General features: G+C 48.8%; 7 non-coding genes and 1 pseudogene across 7 annotated transcripts; all 8 read left to right on the top strand.

Annotated features, from left to right (window-relative positions):
- Window positions 1–2,409: 2,409 nt before the first annotated feature.
- Window positions 2,410–2,482, top strand: TRNAF-GAA (transfer RNA phenylalanine (anticodon GAA)). Its single transcript has one exon. It is a non-coding gene; the product is annotated as a tRNA-Phe (tRNA).
- Window positions 2,483–2,553: 71 nt separating this feature from the next.
- Window positions 2,554–2,626, top strand: TRNAF-GAA (transfer RNA phenylalanine (anticodon GAA)). The gene has a single exon. It is a non-coding gene; the product is annotated as a tRNA-Phe (tRNA).
- Window positions 2,627–2,692: 66 nt separating this feature from the next.
- TRNAF-GAA (transfer RNA phenylalanine (anticodon GAA)) lies at window positions 2,693–2,765 on the top strand. Its single transcript has one exon. It is a non-coding gene; the product is annotated as a tRNA-Phe (tRNA).
- A 71-nt stretch (window positions 2,766–2,836) lies between these two features.
- TRNAF-GAA (transfer RNA phenylalanine (anticodon GAA)) lies at window positions 2,837–2,909 on the top strand. Its single transcript has one exon. It is a non-coding gene; the product is annotated as a tRNA-Phe (tRNA).
- A 5,166-nt stretch (window positions 2,910–8,075) lies between these two features.
- On the top strand, window positions 8,076–8,148 carry TRNAF-GAA (transfer RNA phenylalanine (anticodon GAA)). Its single transcript has one exon. It is a non-coding gene; the product is annotated as a tRNA-Phe (tRNA).
- Window positions 8,149–13,097: 4,949 nt separating this feature from the next.
- On the top strand, window positions 13,098–13,170 carry TRNAF-GAA (transfer RNA phenylalanine (anticodon GAA)). The gene has a single exon. It is a non-coding gene; the product is annotated as a tRNA-Phe (tRNA).
- A 5,056-nt stretch (window positions 13,171–18,226) lies between these two features.
- Window positions 18,227–18,299, top strand: TRNAF-GAA (transfer RNA phenylalanine (anticodon GAA)). Its single transcript has one exon. It is a non-coding gene; the product is annotated as a tRNA-Phe (tRNA).
- Window positions 18,300–18,423: 124 nt separating this feature from the next.
- LOC149327308 (uncharacterized) lies at window positions 18,424–19,614 on the top strand (annotated as a pseudogene).
- The last annotated feature ends 501 nt before the right edge of the window (window positions 19,615–20,115 follow it).

The raw sequence follows: 20,115 nt of genomic DNA, 5'->3' as shown, positions 1-20,115 counted from the left end.
TTGTTGTGCGTTTTTCGACAGAATATTTAAGTGACGTGAAGCGGAAAAAGCTATACGCAGATCTGTGTGATGTTGTTTTTCCAGTGCCAATGTACAGAGCTTTGTACGATGGAGGCCACGGAGGCGATGCTCTGAAAGGAGTAAAAAGAATGCAAGTACAGCCAGGAACCAAAACTTTCTTCTTAACTCTTTCCTTACCACGCCAATGTGCTTCGATCACCGGTGATCGAAAAATTCGAAGCGCTACGGCAGCGCGACCGCGGCCGCTACGGACTTGCTGAGTCATTCGGTTTGTTGTTCACACATTAAACTTCAACTTCCTGTTTAGTTTATATTTTTGCCAAAAAGCGGCAATTTTTGAGACACGCTTGAAGTTGGGTGTGCGGCGTCGGGCGCTCCGAACAAGCCGTCATCATCGGGAATGGCGCTCGCTCGAAAAAACCCGGTTCCACTCAATTCCGCTGCGTTTGCACCACATATTTTTGATGTATCGATTAGCACGGACCCTGACGACGATGCTGTATCGTCAGGTATTGTTTCGAAGCCCAAACTGGGGCAACGAGAGCCCAGAACGCTCGCCTGTGCGTTCAGATTCCTCGTTCCGGTCTGTTTGTGCGAACCGAAGCTCCTCATTGTAGCCGTTACGGTGATGTGGCGCCATCTAAGTTGTTCTCCAGAGACTACAGTTTCGGTTTCTGCGTAGAGAGCAATTTTCCCACGACGCGCGAATTTTTGAAACGCCCTTGAAGCGGAGGGTACGGCGCGGACGCTCCGTGCATGGCGTCGGGCGCGCAGACGGCGCGCGCTCGGAAAAACCTTGCTGCGCGCAATTCTACTGCGTTGACTGCAATTATTATCTATGCTACGAGTAGTAGAGTCTCTGGTGACGATGTTGCATTGTCGGATTTTGGTTCAGACGCTGTAACTGCGCAAACCGATCCCGGAACGTTGGCCTGATAGTATCGCTTTCTTTTTCCTGTCCGCTTGTGCGGGCGCATCTGGTTTGTTGTTCAGACGGTTAGTTCCATTTTCGGCCTAGTTCGTAATTTCCCCGCCAGTCGTGCATTTTTGAAGTGCCCTTGGAGCATAGGCTTATTGCGACATAATACGCGGTGAGGATGGCGTCGCGTCGAGGTCGGGCGCTTCGCGCGCTCGGAAGAGTCCCGCTGCACGTGATTCTCCAGCCTCTGCAGCTGATTTTCAAGATCCTCCGAGCAGCAGTGCCTCGGACGAAGATGTTGTAACGTCGGATTTCGATTCTGCAGCTACATCGCAGCTATACTTATCGCATACTATATATCGCAATATCACACCTATACTTGTTGTGTTTTATATATATTTTTTTAATTTTTGACGTAAATTAAATAAGTTTTGATTTGTATTTTTTAAACCACGCTTACCAAGCTTTCGTTTGGCGCATAACATTACACTTCCAATTTTTTTTTGTTGGACTGTAAAAATCATATAAAGGGCACTCTCAAACGAGCCTTTTCAAGAGGCATGAAGAAAAAAAATTCTAGCTCGAAAACTATTCAAGTTATAATTTTCAAACTTTAATGCCATATTTTAGAAAGAATTTGAATTGTTTTGTAGTTTCTAGAATTTTTTTAGTACAAGTGTTTGGAAAGTTATTCTCATATAAACACAAAACTTTTTTTCTTTTTTACTTTTTGTTGTGTTTACTGATTTTGTTTCACAGCATTTCAAGCAGAATATGTGTTCAAATAAATTTCATTATAAAGCGCATTCTATCTGAATTATTGTTATGCATTTTATATAATTTTATCTATCACATCTTTTCTAAAAAAAAATTTTGTCTGAGACATGTGAAAAATGGTCGTTTTTCCCGTGGTAAGGAAAGAGTTTTAAAGTTACATACAGAAACATTATCAGTTAAAAGGTTTTTAGAGGGATGTGGTTTATTCCTACCGTGGGGTTCGCATTGGCTAATATGCAAGTGTCCCGAAACAATAGACCATGTGTTTCTTCACTGTTGGGAGGGGGTGTTTTTTTGGGACGTTTTGCAACGAACAATTAAAAAAGAGCTGCCGCTTCATCCCCACGGTATCAGATATTTGGGAATTGAAAACCAGGACGGGTTCCCGTTTTATCAGGTGATGCTCTGGGGCCTCCATAGTATATGGCGCTCCAGAATGGCGGGGTATTACTGCGATTCTGACGCGAGACCAGGCCGCATGTATTTTCGGGAAAATGTACGTAGATTTGTGGAAGTGATGAAACTGCAAGCATGTGTACCCGATTGGCTACCCAGGATGGAAAATTTGACTCTGTTGAGAGAATTTTAAACTTGACAAGGCAATCCAGTAAGATCTGGAAGGTTGCTGGTTTTCAATGTTTTGGTGTCTGTAGTTTTTGTGTTGTTTTCTTGAAGGCAATAAAGAAAAAAAAAACGAAATAGCTCAGTTGGGAGAGCGTTGGACTGAAGATCTAAAGGTCCCTGGTTCGATCCCGGGTTTCGGCAATCCATCTTTTTCCTTTTCGCTCCAATACTGAGCAGAGCACCCACAAAGCCACCAATGGAGGTGCGGCCATGCCGAAATAGCTCAGTTGGGAGAGCGTTAGACTGAAGATCTAAAGGTCCCTGGTTCGATCCCAGGTTTCGGCCATCTTTTTCCTTTTCGCTCCAACACGGAGCAGAGCACCCACACAGCCACAATGGAGGTGCGGCCGTGCCGAAATAGCTCAGTTGGGAGAGCGTTAGACTGAAGATCTAAAGGTCCCTGGTTCGATCCCGGGTTTCGGCAATCCATCTTTTTCCTTTTCGCTCCAACACTGAGCAGAGCACCCACACAGCCACCAATGGAGGTGCGGCCGTGCCGAAATAGCTCAGTTGGGAGAGCGTTAGACTGAAGATATAAAGGTCCCTGGTTCGATCCCGGGTTTCGGCAATCCATCTTTTTCCTTTTCGCTCCAACACTGAGCAGAGCACCCACACAGCCACCAATGGAGGTGCGGCCGCGCCGAAATAGCTCAGTTGGGAGAGCGTTAGACTAATTTCATTTCCGGCCACCGAGCGTGACGGACGTGCTATCATGAGCTCCGTTGGAGCGGTGTCAGCGGCCCAGCAGGGCCGCGGAAACAGGTTTTTTGCCCAAGATTCCCAGGTTTATCAAGTTGTATGCCGCAATTGCCAACAGGTGCGTCCGTTTTGAATACCGTCTTTCTTCAGGGTGATTTGAAAGCCAGGCCTTTTCGTGTTGAAGACTTTCGCGACACGTTGGTTCGCCTCGGAATGCTCGCCGAAGTGCTAGCTCTGGGGCGTTTCAGATGAACCACGTGTGGGCGGTCACCTTCAGTAGCCCAGAAGCGACGAAGAAAATTCCGCGAGCTGGCGAAGTGAAAGTGAAGGAAAAACGATGCCTTGTCATTGACCCGACCAACCAGGATGTGCGGCTGAAGCTGCATTGGGTGCTGCATAGCGCCCCGGACGAAGATATTCGTGATGCGCTGGCCCCATACGGGAAAGTAACCGACCTGTCTCGGGAGTGCTGGCGCGTTCAGGGCATTGCTGACAAGGGCTCTTCTACCGGCACAGTCGGCTTTAAACTGAAGCCCGGACTGACCCTCGAGGACTTGCCTCATCAAGTACGTATTGCTGGAAGCAATGCCCTACTAGTTGTACCAGGTAGGCCGCCTTTATGCCTAAGGTGTCACAGTCGAGGCCACATCAGGCGAGAGTGCCGAGTGCCGCGCTGCAGCTTTTGCAAGCGCTACGGCCATGATGAGAGCAAGTGTTCTCGAACGTACGCAAACGTAACAGGACTGGGCGCAAGCAACGAAGTCCAAGCTGAGCACCTCATGGACCAGGCCGACGCTGAAGAGGCGGCTGGTGGCCCGACTGTGCCGCCTGCTCAAGACGCCACTAGACCGCTTCCTCCCGCGAAAGAAGAGGCCCAGAGTGCACCAGCAAAGGAGGCTAAGCCGGGGAGCGCTGCAACGTCCACCAACGACTGCCCCGAAAAGATGACTAGCGCCTCGCCTACTGCAACCGTCACGCAACAGGGGACTGAAGACGTTGTGATGTCGAGCGTCGGTGCCACGGCAGCGAAGCGACTTCACGACGACAGCGGCAACGAGGCGCACGAAACCAGCAAAGAAGTCGGCGGGGAGCCGCCTGTGAAAACGACGCCCACCCGACGATCAACATTGAAACCGGCACCCAAAATTCCGGCCGAGCGTCGGCCCGAGCGGATGCCGTCGGCGCTGCCGCCGACGTGACCCGCGGCCAAGTGAGTGTGTCGGGCTTGCCGGCGAGCGACAATGGCTAGTGTAGGGACGCTTTCTTGCGGCGACTTAATAAGCGCCGCCTCAATGAGCCGAAGGGCGCAAACGACTGTGCAGGTTGTTGGAAATGCGAATAGTGCCGATAGTGAAGGGGATACTGTTTGGTTCGAATGCTTCTTTAAGGAAAGATGGCAGTCAACCTAGAAACAAGTTTACACGTCGGCAGGCTCAACGTGCGCGGCTTGTCTAATCGTAGGAAACAGTACCAACTTAGCCGACTTTTTATGGAGTGCGACTTAGACATAATTGCTGTTCAAGAGACGAAAGTTGAAAGCGAAAAGGCAACGAACCGCATGGTGGAACCTTTCAGAGCGAGATATAATGTGTGCATTTCTCACGCTATTGGCACAGCGGATGGGTGTGCGTTATTTGTTAAAAATTCCATTGAAGCGATTGTAGAAAGTGTTTATGCTTGTGACAGTGGCCGCCTCATTGTGTGTGACTCTATGCTGCATGCCAATAAGTTCCGAGTTATTTGTTTATATGCTCCAAATAGTGCAAGTGAACGGAAAATGTTTTTTGAGAGTGTTGATCGGCACCTAAACAGTGATGCAAGGATTATTGTCATGTTGGGAGATTTTAACTGTGTGTGCAGTTCAGAAGATCGAGCGAGACAGGCACCCGTTCGAGATGCGAGTTCAGTGTTTCTGAGCGAGTGTGTAGAGGACCGAGCAATGGCAGATGTTGGTTACTTTATGTCGAATCCTACGTTACAGTACTTTACCTATCAGCGACGAGGCAGCCTTGCCAGATTAGACCGAATTTATGTTTCCGCAACACTGATGCCTGTGTGTACCAATTATGATGTCAAAAACGTTTCTTTTAGTGATCACAGTCTGGTCACTGTGACGTTGAGTCCGAAAAAGCCACCGAAATTCAACTGGGATCTGTGGAAGTTCAATGTACAGATTCTTGATGATGGTTATTTTCTACAGAAAATGGAAGAAAAAATGAGCGACGTGCTTGCATGCAGGATGCAAAGCTACACTGAGGCGTGGGAACTATTCAAACAAGAAGCGAAAATAACTGCCATTGAAAGAGCCAGCGTACTGCGCAAGAATAAGAGTAAAAAAGAAAATGAACTGAAGAAAAAGTTGGACTGCTATCTGAGCGAAGAAGCTTCGTCGCCGGGTCGGTTTGTTAAAGAAATAAAAGAAGTGAAGAGCGAACTTGAGATAATCGACGTAGACAGATACCGAGGAGCGGTAATACGCGCGCGTTCTGAAAGATTGTACATGGGGGAAGCCCCGACTCGACGGTCCATGTCAGACGGAAGGAGCTACGCTGCACGCAACGAAATAAGAGCGATAACGTTCAGAGAGACAGTTGTGCGAGACAGTGAATCGATAAAGTGCGCTTTCGTAGATTAATACTGTGAACTGATTGGCAAGGAACCAGAACTCGTAGAAGGATTTGAAACAGAATTCTTAAAGCTCATGCCAAAGCTAGAAGAAGAAGTGAAAGAAAGCTTAGAGGCACCAATTACCATAACAGAAATAAAAAGTGCTATTGACGAGTTAAGCACCGGAAGAGCACCAGGGCCGGACGGGCTCGGTTCGGAATTTTATAAAGCTTTTAAAGAGAAGGTTGCAATGGCACTACACTGTGTGATAGAAGAAGCATACAACAGAAAAGAATTGCCTCCGTGTTTTAGACATAGCCACGTGGTACTGATTCCCAAATCTGATGACCCTACTGCGCTGTTGTCTGTGCGCGCGTACCGACCGATAACGCTGGCCAACACAGATTATAAGATTTTCGCGAAAGTATTAGGTAAAAGACTTCAACGGGTAATACAACAGCTAGTGGGACCACACCAAACATGTGGCATTAGAGGACGTTCTATCCAAACAAATATACACGTGACCAGAACTGTTCTAGAGTGCTGTGATGCGCATTTCTGGAAGGTGGCAATTGTTCAGTTAGATTTAGAGAAAGCTTTCGATAAAGTCGCCCACAAAGTCCTTTTCAATGTCTTGAAACACGTGAACGTCGGCAAGATACTTCTAGAGGGGATAGAGCTATGTTACGCAAATAATTTTACCAGAATTATAATAAATAAGACATTAACCACTCCAATCCAAGTGAAATCGTCTGTTAGGCAAGGGTGTCCCTTGTCACCTCTATTATTTTCATTGTTTCTTGAGCCCTTTTGTTTAAGCATTATAATGGACAAGGATGTTACCAGTTATAGTTTTTGTTCAAGCGAAGTTAAGCTTTTGTCATACGCGGACGACATTTTGGTCTTCTGCGCCGACAAACCCATTGTCAGCAACGCAGTAAGAATGACAACAAAGTTCTGGAGGATGACGGGAAGCAGTGTCAACTGGAGCAAATCAGTTTGTATTTGGCACGGTGAATGGGGCGTCACGCCGGCTGTTTGAAAATATGCAATGGTCGCACTCACCAACAAAGTATCTCGGAGTGCCTCTGCAGCACTATAAAGACACCGAGGAATACTGGAAGCACGAAGCGGAACGCATTAAGGAAAAAACAGCAAAGTTCGGAGGGCGTGACCTCTCTATATTTGCGAGATCAACCGTGTGCAATCTGTTTCTTGTAGCAAAGATTTGGTATGTTCTGCAGGTCATGTGTGCGTCAAGAGCGAGCATACAAAAACTGCACAGAGTGCTTGCTGTGTGCATGTGGCGTTCAACATGGGAGCGCACGAGTCGCACCAATCTGTTTCGCGCAGTGAAGAATGGAGGGCTGGGTTTAGCCCACCTGTTTTTGAAGCAAGTCGTTTCCAGGTTTCTGTTTGTGCGAGACCAAAGCGATGGATTTCTGCGGACAGTCATTCAAACGAGACTGCGTGATCATTTGCCGTTTGTGTTGTGTCATCTACTCTGGCCAACGGGCCAAGTGTGCGCGGATTCTTACGGGAGGTTGTTTTGTCTTTCCGCTTTCTTCAGGCACGTTTTTCAGTAGAGTACCTGAACAACGTCACCCGGAAGAAACTGTACAGAGATATGGTTGATGTGTGTATGCCAGTGCCATTGTATCGTTCAGTATATCCACATGGAGGGGGTAAAGATGTTTGGAAGAGGGTAAAGCGGATGCCAGTTAGGCCATCTGTAAAAAGCTTCTTTTTTCAAGTACACACTGCGACGCTCCCGGTCAAGCCGTGGCTCGAGCAAAAAGGCATCTTCGTCCCGTGGACTGTAAACTGTTAGCACTGTAGAAGACCGGAGACCATCGACCACATTTTTTTTTAGTGTTCGGACGCGGTTTTTCTATGGGACATTCTTCAACGCACCATAAAAAAGGACTTGCCAGTCACGCCGTACGGCATCCGCTTTCTCCCTACCGCTAATGAAGGAGGGGTGCCGAATGACATGATTATGACCCTGTGCCTCCATAGCATATGGCGCACTAGGATTGCTGTGCATCATGCCGATCTGAACCCAAGACCCGCCAGAGAGTACCTTATTGAAAGTGGTGCTTTCATACGTGAAATGTGTAAAGCAAGCAGTGACCAGCCAGACTGGCTGCCGCTGTTGGACGCTCTTGTCAATTTGAAGCGCTTTTAAACACCGGCGCATGCCAAAGAACTGCAAGCGCCTTTTAAATTGTTCCATTTGTGTATGTATTGTTGCTGGCCGAAGAACAGTCAATAAAGAAAAAAAAAAGAAATAGCTCAGTTGGGAGAGTGTTAGACTGAAGATCTAAAGGTCCCTGGTTCGATCCCGGGTTTCGGCAATGCTTCTTTTTCTTTTTCGCTCCTACACTGAGCAGAGTACCCACACAGCCGCTAATGGTTGTGACTGCGTGCCGAAATAGCTCAGTTGGGAGAGCGTTAGACTGAAGATCTAAAGGTCCCTGGTTCGATCCCGGGTTTCGGCAATGCTTCTTTTTCTTTTTCGCTCCTACACTGAACAGAGTACCCACACAGCCGCCAATGGTTGTGACTGCGTGCCGAAATAGCTCCGGGATTCGACTCCCGGCCACGGAGCGTGACGGACGTGTGTATCATGGGCTCCCAAGGAGCCGATTCAGCGGCCCAGCCGGGCCGCGGTATCAGGAGTACGATCAAACCGAACGAGGACTACCAGCTGATTTTGCCGCATTTGCCAACTGGTTCGAGTGCTTTGCATACTGTTTTTTTGCATGGCGACGTCCAAGCCAGGCTATGCCGTGTTTGAAACTTTCGTGACGCTCTTGAGCGTCTGTCATTGCTGCCGGAAGCGGTTGCCCTCGGGGCATATCAGATGAATCATGTTTGGGCCGTGACATTCTGCAATGAAGAAGGAAAAAACAAAATGCTACAGGCGGAGGCGTTCAACGTCAAGGACCACCGCTGTGTGGTCATTGACCCATGCAACCAGGGCGTCAGGCTGAAGCTGTTCTGGCTGCTACACGGCGTGCACGATGACGACGTGAAGGCAGCTCTGGCGGCTTTTGGAAAAGTGACCGACATAACTCGGCACAAGAGGAGAGACAAAGGCTGCGTCGACAAGTCGTCTACTACGCGCTCAGTGACATTGAAGCTGAAGGTGGGCGTTACCATCGAGGACTTACCGCACCAGCTGCGTGTTGGACAGGACGTCGCACTCGTCCACGTTCCTGGCAGAGCTCCGCTCTGTCTCCGGTGCCGCAGCACCGGCCACATACGTCGGGAGTGCCGTGTGCCACGTGGCGGGCTCTGTTGTCGCTTCGGCCACGACGACGCCCAGTGCGTGCGAACATATGCTACCGTAGCTGGTCCTGGTCGTAGGGATACTACTGAGGAGCATATTATGGACGAAGTCGACGCGGTAGAGGCGACCCGTGAGACTCGGGAAGACGCAGTACCAAAAAGCATAGCCTCAGAAAAAGCAACGCTTCCCACGGAACATGAGGCTGCCAACTCAGCAGAACCATCTGTGCCTGACACCAGAACTGAGGCGGAGGCGGGAAAAGCAGATAATGCTACGGGAGGTGCACCTGAGACGGGTTTGGAGCCGACCGACGAGAAGGACATTGACACGGAGATGCCCGCAGCGTCAACTTTGCCAGCGAAGAGGACGCACGACGAAGCTGATGACAAGGGGACGAGCTACGACGGGACAGACCATGAGGAACCTCTTCCCAACACGCCTTCTGTTCGACGTGCGGCCTACAAGCCCAGGCCGAACGTCCCTCCTGATCGTAGGACTTCGTCGGCTGTCCCTCCGCCTTAGCGGAGGTGCCTTGCAGGGTCTTTGTGTGGGTAACCCGGTCTTCGATCGGGTTCAGTGCTGACACCGCCGTACTTCTTTGCAAACTGGAAGGATTTTTGATGAGGTGAGCTACAAACAGATGTCACTTCGAGAGCGGCGAATCCCAACCATTTAGATGGTGTCTCAACTAACATCTAGCTTGCGTATTGCCACACTGAACGTGAGAGGTCTTTCTGCGCGAAGGAGGCAAAATCAGCTTAAGCGTCTCTTGTTCGAAAACGAAATCGATCTGTTGGCTGTTCAAGAGACAAAAATTGAAAGCCTAGAGTTGACAGAAGCGATGGCTGAAATTTACCGTGCACAGTTCAGTGTTTGCGTGTGCCATGCAAAAGGAAAGTCGGGAGGGTGTCTGATTTTAACTCCAAACTGCAAAGTCGCCGTGGAAACTGTATTTTTCTGTGAAAGTGGCCGGATTGTAGCATGCGATTTTTACTTTTCTGGTGTAGAGTGGAGAGCTGTGTGTGTATATGCACCTAATAGAATTCCCGAACGAGATGCCTTTTTTCGCCGTGTTCAACCTTTCCTGCTGACAGAAAAGCGTGTACTATTGCTTGGAGATTTTAACTGCGTGTGTAGACCTGAAGATAGAACAAGAACAAAACCCTGCAGGACACGAGTGCCGAGCTGCTGTCTGAGATGATTAATGAAGCAGAATTGGAAGACATTGGCATTATAATGCAAGGTTCAGAACAAGCACAGTACACGCATTTCCAAGGCGTTAGTCACGCAAGGCTGGACAGAATTTGTTTCTTCTGAGGTTGTGCCCTTGTGTTCCCAGTACCAGACTGTGCACGTCAGCTTCAGTGTTCATTCTTTAGTCGTGGTCACACTTGGGGAGAGGAAAAGGACTGTCAAGTTTAGTTGGGAATTATGGAAATTTAATGACACATTGTTGGAAATGAGGAGTTTAGCAAGAAACTAAAAGACTCAGTCAAAAGCTTGTTAGAAAAAGAGTCAGACTTTATACAAACATGGGAAAAATTTAAATGCGACGTGAAAGTGGCCGCTATAGAAAGAGCATGTGTTTTAAAGCGTAAGGAAAAACAGCAAGAAAAGGAACTTCGTACCGAGCTTGATTTCATGCTCAGCATGGAAGGAGTCAAGCTGTTGTTGTACAGACAAGAAATAAGAGAGACCAAAACTTAGCTTGAACTAATAGATGAAACGAAATATCGAGGTGCTGTGATAAGGGGGCGCAGCGAAAGATTTTGGCTTGGGGAGACGCCCACAAAAAGGGCGCTCAGCGACGAAAAACAGTATGCAGTTTCGAGAGAGATAAAGAAAATTTGTTATCGCAATGACGTAACTTCTGAATCTGAGATGATTGAAAGGGCGTTTCTGGAATATTACCAAAACTTGTTCAGCCTTAAAACGCCTGATGTTGAACATTACAAAACTGCATTCCTGTCGCTAATGCCAAGAGTCGAGGATGACCTGGCGCACGTACTTGAGGAGCCCATAACGGCAGCAGAAATCGAAGCTGCAATACAGCAGCTGAGCTTAAACAAGTCGCCTGGGCCGGACGGCCTCGGTGCCGCACTTTACAAGGCTTTGAAAACAGAAATGGCAATAGCATTGCAGCGCGTAATAAGCGAGTGTTACGAAAGAAAGGTAACTCCGCTGTCTTTTCGAACTTCCCACGTGGTGTTGATCCCAAAATCGGACGATCCCAGTAGGTTGCAGTCAGTTGAGTGTTACCGCCCAATAAGCTTAACTAACGTAGACTACAAAATTTATATGAAAGTGCTATCCGGACGACTCCAAACAGTAATTAAAACCCTTGTTGGCCCACACCAGACCTGCGGCATAAAAGACAGATCCATTTTTACTAACATACACGTAGCTTGGAGTGTCCTTGAATGCTGTGATGCAACGGAGGGTCGTGTCGCCATGATGCAACTGGACCTGCATAAGGCGTTTGATAAAGTTGTGCATGAAATTTTGTTCGTGCCTTTGGAACATGTGAATGTAGGATGTATCATGACTGATGGCGTGAAAATGGTTTATGATGGCTGTACGTCAAGGTTCATAATTAATAACCGCCTGAGTAATAGTATTCCTGTCTTGTCGTCAGTGAGGCAGGGTTGCCCTCTTTCCCCACTGCTTTTTGCACTTTACTTGGAGCCCTTTTGTTTAAAGCTGTTAACTACGCAAACATTCGAGGTTACGCCTTTTGTCATAATGAAGTGAAGGTATTGGCATATGCAGATGATATAGCAGTGTTCTGCAGAGCCCAGGAAAGCCTGCAAGAAGTGTTGAGAGAAGCCGTAAATTTTTGTGATGCAAGTGGCTGTGCGATAAGCTGGCAGAAATGTTTTGGTTATTGGCAAAGAAAGTGGCAGGCCACGCCAGAAGTATTCTGTCGAATGAAGTGGGTAGACACGCCAGGAAAGTACTTCGGCGTGCCTCTAACCAACTACATAGAAAGCAAAGAATATTGGGCCCATGAAACCGAACGAGTCAAAGCTCAGACAAGCAAATGGGGCGGTCACAACTTTTCCATGTTTGCAAGAGCTATGGTGTGCAACATGTTTTCAATAGCGAGGATTTTTTATGTTCCGCAAGCGTTAACTTTGCCAAGGACTTTAGTGCAAAGGTTGCACAGAGTGTTTGCAACATTTATTTTGTCGTCAACATGGTAACGTACCAGCCGATGCAATCTGTTCCACAAGGTGCGCAACGGTGGGCTAGGGTTATCAAATTTATTTCTGAGACAGATAGTCACTAGATTCTTTTTCTTGCGTCAAGATAATGATTTTCTGCGAACTGTTATACAAGTGCGATTGTCAGAATCAGTGCCTGATTATGTTGTGTCATCCATGTCTGTAGGTCGGAGTGGGTTAAGGGCTTTCTTGCAAGAAGTTGTTGCAGCAGTCCGTATTCTTCGGTCAAAATTTTCCGATGAGTATCTAACCATTGTAACAAGGAAAAAGATGTACAAGGACCTGTTTGATGTGTTTCCAGTGCCTGTTTATCGCAGTGCATATCTTCTGGGTCCCGAAAGGGATGTGCTAAAAAGAGTCAAAAGTCGGTGAAGCCGTCAGTGCATTCTTTCTTTTTTCAATTGCATACTGGAACGCTCCCAGTGAAGCCATGGTTGCAAAGCAAAGGCCTTTTTGTACCTTGGTCAGTAGAGTGTCTTTTTTGCAAAAAAGTGGAAACTATAGAACATATCTTTCTCGACTGTCATGACGTTGTTTTTCTTTGGGATGTTTTGAAACGCACACTGAAAAACGATTTCCCCCTGACGCCTTTTGGAATACGCTTCCTACCATGTGCAGAACCAGGTGAAGTGCCTTGCGACCTGCTAATGTTGCTCTGCATGCACAGCCTATGACGTACGCGAATGGATGTCAGGCATGAACATGTTGTGAAACCGGCTCATCAGTATTTCATTGAGAGCATCATGTATACTCACGAAGTTTTCGGACAGCAAACTCCTCAGCCTGAGTGGCTGCCTGTCCTCGACCAACTAAAATCTTTTAACCCATTTTATCATCGTGCACTAGCTAGAAACTGACCAGTGCTTTTATTGTCATGTCATTGTATTTTTGTTTTGTTTGCCCGGCCAAGTCGGTAATAAAGAAAAAAAAAGCCGAAATAGCTGAGCTGGGAGAGCGTTAGACTGAAGATCTAAAGGTCCCTGCTTCGATCCCGGGTTTCGGCAATGCTTCTTTTTCCTTTTCGCTCCAACATTGAGCAGAGTACTCACACAGCCGCCAATGGGGGTGACTCCGTGCCGAAATAGATCAGTGATTCTGCTTCCGGCCACGCCAGTGAACGGACGCAGGATGCAGGGCTCCGTTGGAGCGGCTTCAGCGGCCGTGTCTGGCCGCGGTAACAGGTCTGCTGAACAAGAAAGTAAGCATCAGGTTGTTTTACCAGGGCTGCCTACAGGGCGTTACGTTTTGAATACAGTTTTTTTGCACGCGGATATCTCGGCCCGCCCGTCTCGGCTGGAAGATTTCCGGGACGCGTTGGCTCAGCATTCTTTGCTCCCGGACGTTATCGCCCTGGGGGCGTATCGCATGAGCCATGTCTGGGCCGTCACATTCAAAGAAGCCGAAACAGTGAAGAAGATTGCCAGCATCGGTGAACTTCGTGTGAAAGAACGGCGCTGCCTGGTGATTGACCCTGCGATCCAGGACGTGCGTTTGAAGCTGCATTGGCTGCTTTACAACGTGCCTGACGAGGACGTGCGTGTCGCCTTCGCGCCGTACGGAAAAGTCTCTGAAGTGGCCCGAGAGCGCTGGCGAGTACAAGGCGTGTCGGAGAAGGGCTCAACCACCAGACTCACCACACTGAAGTTAAAAGCTGGCGTGAAGCTTGACGACTTGCCGCATCAGCTCAACGTCGGCGGGGAGCTAGCGCTGGTTGTTGTCCCGGGCAGGCCTCCGTTGTGCCTCCGCTGTCGAGGTACAGGCCATATCCGCAGAGTGTCGGGTCCCTCGGTGCGGTGCCTGCCGACGGTTCGGGCATGAAGACGGCCAGTGTGCTCGCAGTTAAGCGAGCATTGCCGGTCCCGGGAACAGTGAAGACTCATCTGAGTTGCTGATGGACGAGGCGGATACAGAGGAGGCAGCCGGGGCAACTGACCAAGTTTTAGCCCAAAAGGCACCTTCGCTGACGCCTCTATCGAAAAAGTGTTCGACGACGAGCAGTGCTGTAAAGTCTTGTGGAGATGTGGGCCTTGAACCGAAGCAAGGAAGTGTTGACAAGGCGGAAGACGTGACGAAAGCCGCGGCCGAATCTCCGGAGAATGTGGAGGCTATCAGCACCGATGCCATGGACTTCAGCCAGGAAGCTGCCGGTCTTCCAGCCGGGAAACGCTTCCAATGATGACAGCGTCGGAGAGAAGCCGCAGCCTTGTGTGGGTGGCGATGAGCCGCCGCCTAAAACATCGGGGATTCGACGCTCCACGTTGAAGCCCCCGCCGAACATCTCGGCCGAACGCCGGCAGGCGGGGAAACCGCCTCCGTAGCTGCTCAATGAGGTTTCGTGTTTTGTTTTTGTTTTTTCCTTTGTTGTGGTGGGAAGTACCCAGCAGGCAGTGTGCCTTGGTCCGGAAAGGCTGGCGAGAGACATTCGTGCGGTTTCCCGACGTCACCACTCGGATTCCTGGGTCAATGACCATGTACACTGCACACTGTGAGTTAGAAAATGTTGCACAATTTTGTAGAGTGGGCGCTATACCTCAATGGCATTCTATTCCAAGTGCATGGCGATGATAATAGATACAGATCTGCGCGTAGCAACTTTGAACGTCAGAGGCCTTTGTGCAAGGAGGCACCAATGTCAGCTTAATCGTCTACTTGCTGACAACGCACTTGATATAGTAGCTGTCCAGAAGACGAAAATAGAAAGTGAGGAAGCTACTGATCGTATGGTGTCCCACTTTCGTCCAGTCTTCAATGTTTGTGTTTGTCATTATGCTGGCACCTCGGGCGGGTGCGTTATTTTTATGCGCAACAATCTAGGCATTATTGTAGAGTCTGTTTTCGCTTGTACCAGTGGACGTCTTCTTGTCGTTGATTTTACTTTTTCTAATGTGTGTTGGCGAGTTATCTGTGTGTATGCACCAAACGTTGAAGCCGCACGCCAAGAGTTTTTCGATCGCCTTGAATATTATTTTGTTTGGGACAGAACCTTGCTGGTGTTGGATGATTTCAACTGTGTTTGTGCAGCGGCGGACCGTATGAAGCGCCTGCCGGTGCGCGAAAAAAGTGCTCAACTATTGAATAGTATTGTACGTGACTATTGTTTAGAAGACATCGACGAAATGTTTACTTACGGTAATAGCCCTCAATATACACATTTCCAGCGTGACAGCCATGCTAGGTTGGATAGGCTGTATGTGTCTGCGGAACTCTTGCATCTCTGCACGGACTATGATGTTCAGCCTGCTGCATTCAGCGACCACTGCCTCGTAATTGCAACCTTTGGTGAAAAAAAAACATACGTCGTTTAACTGGCACTTGTGGAAATTTAATGCTAAGCTGTTGGAAGACGAAGATTTCATAAATGAAACTAAAAATGAACTGCACAGTTTACTAGAGACGCAGACTGACAGCTTGCCTGTTCAGTGGGAAGATTTCAAAGAATGGGTGAAACGTAAAGCAATAGAGAAGAGTTGTCTTAATAAGCATAAAGAGAAAGAAAAGGAAACTGAATTGAATGAGCAGTTAAAATTCCTGACCTGCATGGAAAGTTCTGAGCCCGGCCTTTTTTTGAAAGAATTGAGAGGAGTAAAAAGCCAGCTTGAACAAATAGACACAGACAAGTACAAAGCAGCTGTCATTCGCTCTAGGTCTGAGAAATTGTGGACTGGTGAAACGCCGACTAAACGGGCTTTGTCCTACGAAAAGCGTGACATTCACCAGAAAGAAATCGCGCAGATAGGACACGGGGCTGAAGTTTCTAGCGACACGAAAGTTATCCAGAAGGTTATAATGGACCACTTTAACGGCCTTCTCGGAAATAAGCGGGAGATGGATGAAGCATTTCTGGTTCATTTTTTGCCCCTTTTGCCAAGGCTTGAGGATGAAGTGAAGGTGCGCCTTGAGATGCCAATTAGTGTCGGAGAAATTGAATCCGCGGTAGATGAACTGCAAAACGGAAAAGCACTTTGCCCAGATGGACTAAGCGCCAATTTATGCAAAGATTTCAAATGCATGATAGCTCCGTTTCTGCTCAATGTGCTCTCTGAGTCGTACGAGCGCAAAAAAGTTCCACTTTCTTTTACTACATCACACATTGTCCTGATTCCCAAAACAGATGACCCGGAGAAGCGCTTGTTGGTGGGCTCTTATCGGCCGATAAGCCTCACCAACGTAGATTACAAGATATATATGAAAGTTCTAGCAAAGAGATTACAGGGCGTAATCAAAACATTGGTTGGACCACACCAGACTTGTGACATCAAAGGACGGAGCATCGTGACAAACATACACGTTGCACGTAGCATACTGGAATGCAGTGACGCCCTTGGGGTGCGCATTGCAATGATTCAGTTGGATCTTGCGAAGGCCTTCGCTCGGGTTTCACAAGACGTTCTTTTTTGCATTCTTGACCATTTGAACGTAGGGCGCGTTGTAGCGGAAGGCGTGAGAATGTCTTATGCGAACTGCAGCACGCGAGTAATCGTAAATAGGGAGTTCACAGACCGAATGGAATTTAATTCTTCAGTGAGGCAGGGATGCCCTCTTTCGCCCCTACTGTTCGCGACTTACATAGAGCCACTCTGCTTAGCCATAATTAACAGTAACCGTATTTCCGGCTTTCAACTGCAGTCATCCCATATGAAAATCCTCGCCTGTGCAGATGATGTTGCCATTTTTTGCTCAAACAAGGACAGTGTTACTGAAGTTACCAGCCTAGTCGAAAAGTACTGTCAACAAACTTGCTGCCTGATAAACTGGGACAAGAGCTGTGGGTTTTGGCACGGTAATTGGGATGATGCACCGGAACACTTCTGTCGGTTGTAGTGGTCAAAACTGCCAACGCGGTATCTTGGCGTGCCTCTCGAATGTTATCGGGATCCCAATGACTGCTGGAACGATGAAGCGTCAAGGGCGAAGGAGAAGGCTGACTCGTGGCAAGGGAGGCAGCTGTCAATGTTTTCGCGCGCCTCTGTCTGTAACATTTTCCTTGTGTCAAAGATATGGTACCTAATGAATGTATTGAGTGTATCCCGAGCCAATTTTCAAAGAATTCACCGTGTCTTTGCTGTTTTTGTTTGGGCGTCGACATGGGAGCGAATCAGTCGCACCAATTTGTTTATTCCTGTCAAAGGTGGTGGCCTTGGTCTTGTTCATTTGTTTTTACGCCAGGTTGTATCACGATTTAGGTTCCACCGTGACCAGTCGGACAGTTTTTTGCGGACTGTTATTCAGCTGCGATTGCAGAGGCTGCTTCCTGAAATTGTGGTGTCTTCGAGTGAGAATATGCGTGGTTCCGTCGTGGGGTACATGAGAGAGGTTGTACTCTCGTTCAAGCTTCTCCAAGTGCGGTTTTCTCTTGACTACTTGAGTAAAGTTTCAAAGAAAAAGCTGTATAAGGAATTAGTGGATGTAATGATGCCAATTCCTCTTTACCGAATCCTGCACCGTGGGAGTCCAGGGCAGAATGTTTTAAAAAGAGTTAAAAGCATGCCAGTTAACCCATCTATGAAAACGTTTTTCTACCAGTTACATTCAAATACGCTCCCTGTTAAAACATAGATGAACGAAAAGGGGATCTTCGTCCCCAGGACAACTAACTGTATCCTATAAAAGAAGCCCGAGAAAATAGAACACGTATTTCTGGATTGTTGGTACCCCATCTTTCCCTGGGACGTCCTCCAAAGAACTATCAAGAAAGATCTACCCCTGGACCCCTACGGTATTAGATTTTTGCCCATTCAAAATGAAACAGGAGTGCCCTATGACTTACAGATGCTGGTCAGCCTCCACAGCTTGTGGAAAACCAGAATGCAGGCGCGGCATGCAGATATAAACGTGCGGTCTGTGCGAGAAAACTTCATTGCAAGTGTCGTGTGCCTGAGAGAAGTATACCGAGCACAAACTGAACAGCCTGACTGGCTCTCTGTACTAGATGACTTGGCTGTCTTGAAAAGATTTTAATCACCCTTGTATCAGCCGCATTGGGCTGAGGTGTTTTGCATTTTTTTTTCTAATTTTGGTTCTGTGTCAAAATCGGAAATAAAGAAAAAAAACAAACAAAAAAGCGAAATAGCTCAGTTGGGAGAGCGTTAGACTGAAGATCTAAGGGTCCCTGGCTCGATCCCGGGTGTCGGCAATGCTTCTTTTTCCTTTTCGCTCCAACACTGAGCCGAGTACCCACACAGCCGCCAATGGGGGTCACTCCGTGCCGAAGTAGCTCAGTGATTCCACTTCCGGCCACCGAGCGTGACGGACGTGTAATGACTAGCTCCGTCGGAGAGGCTACAGCGGCCATGTCTGGCCGCGGAAACAGGAATTTTGGCTCGGACAGCGAGTACCAGGTTGTACTGCCTAGTTTTCCTACAGGGCGTTTTGTTTTGAACACAGTTTTCCAGCACGGGGACATCAGTGCTCGCCACTACAGGGTGAAAGATTTTCGAGATGCGCTCGCTCAAGTTTCGCTCCTGCCGGAAGTTATCGCCCTGGGGGTGTATCGCATGAGTCATGTGTGGGCCGTAACCTTCAAGGACGCCGACGCTGTGAAGAAGATTATCAACATCGGTGAGCTCAAAGTGAAAGGTGCCCGATGTCTTGTGATAGATCCTGCAAACAGGGACGTCCGAATGGAGCTACATTGGCTCCTACACAGCGTACCGGACGAAGACGTGCGGCTTGCCCTCGCTCCGTTCGGGAAGGTGACGGACGTCACAAGGGAGCGATGGCGTGCACAAGGCGTGTCGGACAAGGGTTCAACTACGAGGCTGGTGAGCCTTAAGTTGAACGCCGGCGTCAAGATGGACGACTTGCCCCACCAGGTGAGCGTAGCCGGAGAGCTTGCGCTAGTGGTCGTGTCGGGCAGGCCTCCCCTTTGCCTGCGCTGCCGCGGCACAGGCCATATTCGGCGTGAGTGCAAAATCCCACGTTGCGGTGCTTGCCGTCGTTTCGGGCACGAGGAAAGCCAGTGCGCTCGGACGTACGCCAGCGTCACCGGACCATCGACCAGTTAGGAGACGACAGAGCTGCTCATGGATGAGGCCGATGCGGAGGACGCATCGAGCGCGGCGAGCGGGCCAGTGGCGAGCGAGACCGCGTCGGCTGCTCCTCGGGAGGTTGAGTTGGAGGCGCAACTTTGCCCTGTTGACACTCCGTCGCAGTCGCCTCCAGCTCCTGCACAGGCTGACGATGTCGTGACGAGAGATGCGACTGCAAAGCCTGGGGACTCTCCGGTGAGCGCCGCCTGTGATGTGGCTGAGCCCATGGACATTCCACCAACAACCAGTGTCATGGCCGGAAAACGGGCGCATGACGACAGCGCACGCAAGGAGCCGCAGCAGGATGCCAGTCGGGGTGATGAGCCTCCCCCTAAAACGCCAGGTATGAGGCGAGCGTCCTACAAGCCGCGGCCGAACATTCCGGCCGACTCATGGCAGGCGGGGAAACCGCCTCCGTAGTTTTGCACTGTAGAACCCGAGCTGGGGCGTGGGTGGTTTGTGGTGCGGGCGTGATGATAGACACCATGCGATAAGGGCCTTTTTTTCACTCGATATGGCTATAAATCTCACGGAAGCACTGCGTGTAGCAACTCTGAATGTACGAGGCCTCGGGGCAAGAAGGCGACAATGCCAGTTGAGTCGCCTTCTTCTAGAGAACGATGTGCACTTAATACCAATTCAGGAAACTAAGATTGAAAGTGAGGAGGCGACGGATAGAATGGTGTCTGTTTTCCGTACGCATTTCGATGTATGCGTGTGTGACTCTGTTGGCGCCTCATGTGGCTGTGTTCTCTTCATTCGGAATAACATTGGTATCACTGTGCAGTCTTTGCTCTCCTGTGAAAGCGGCCGACTTCTTGTCGTTGATTTTGTGCATTGCGGCCAGAATTTCAGGGTTATTTGTGCCAGGGTGTCGAACCGGAACCGAACCCGAAACCGGAACCAAACCCGAATTTTCGC

Source organism: Amblyomma mixtum, chromosome 10, assembly GCF_055824585.1.
Source record: "Amblyomma mixtum isolate Tamu chromosome 10, ASM5582458v1, whole genome shotgun sequence".
NCBI classification, from domain to species: Eukaryota; Metazoa; Arthropoda; class Arachnida; order Ixodida; family Ixodidae; genus Amblyomma; species Amblyomma mixtum.
The sequence above is the reverse complement of the archived record's forward strand: the minus strand, read 5'-3'. Positions and strand labels throughout refer to the sequence as shown.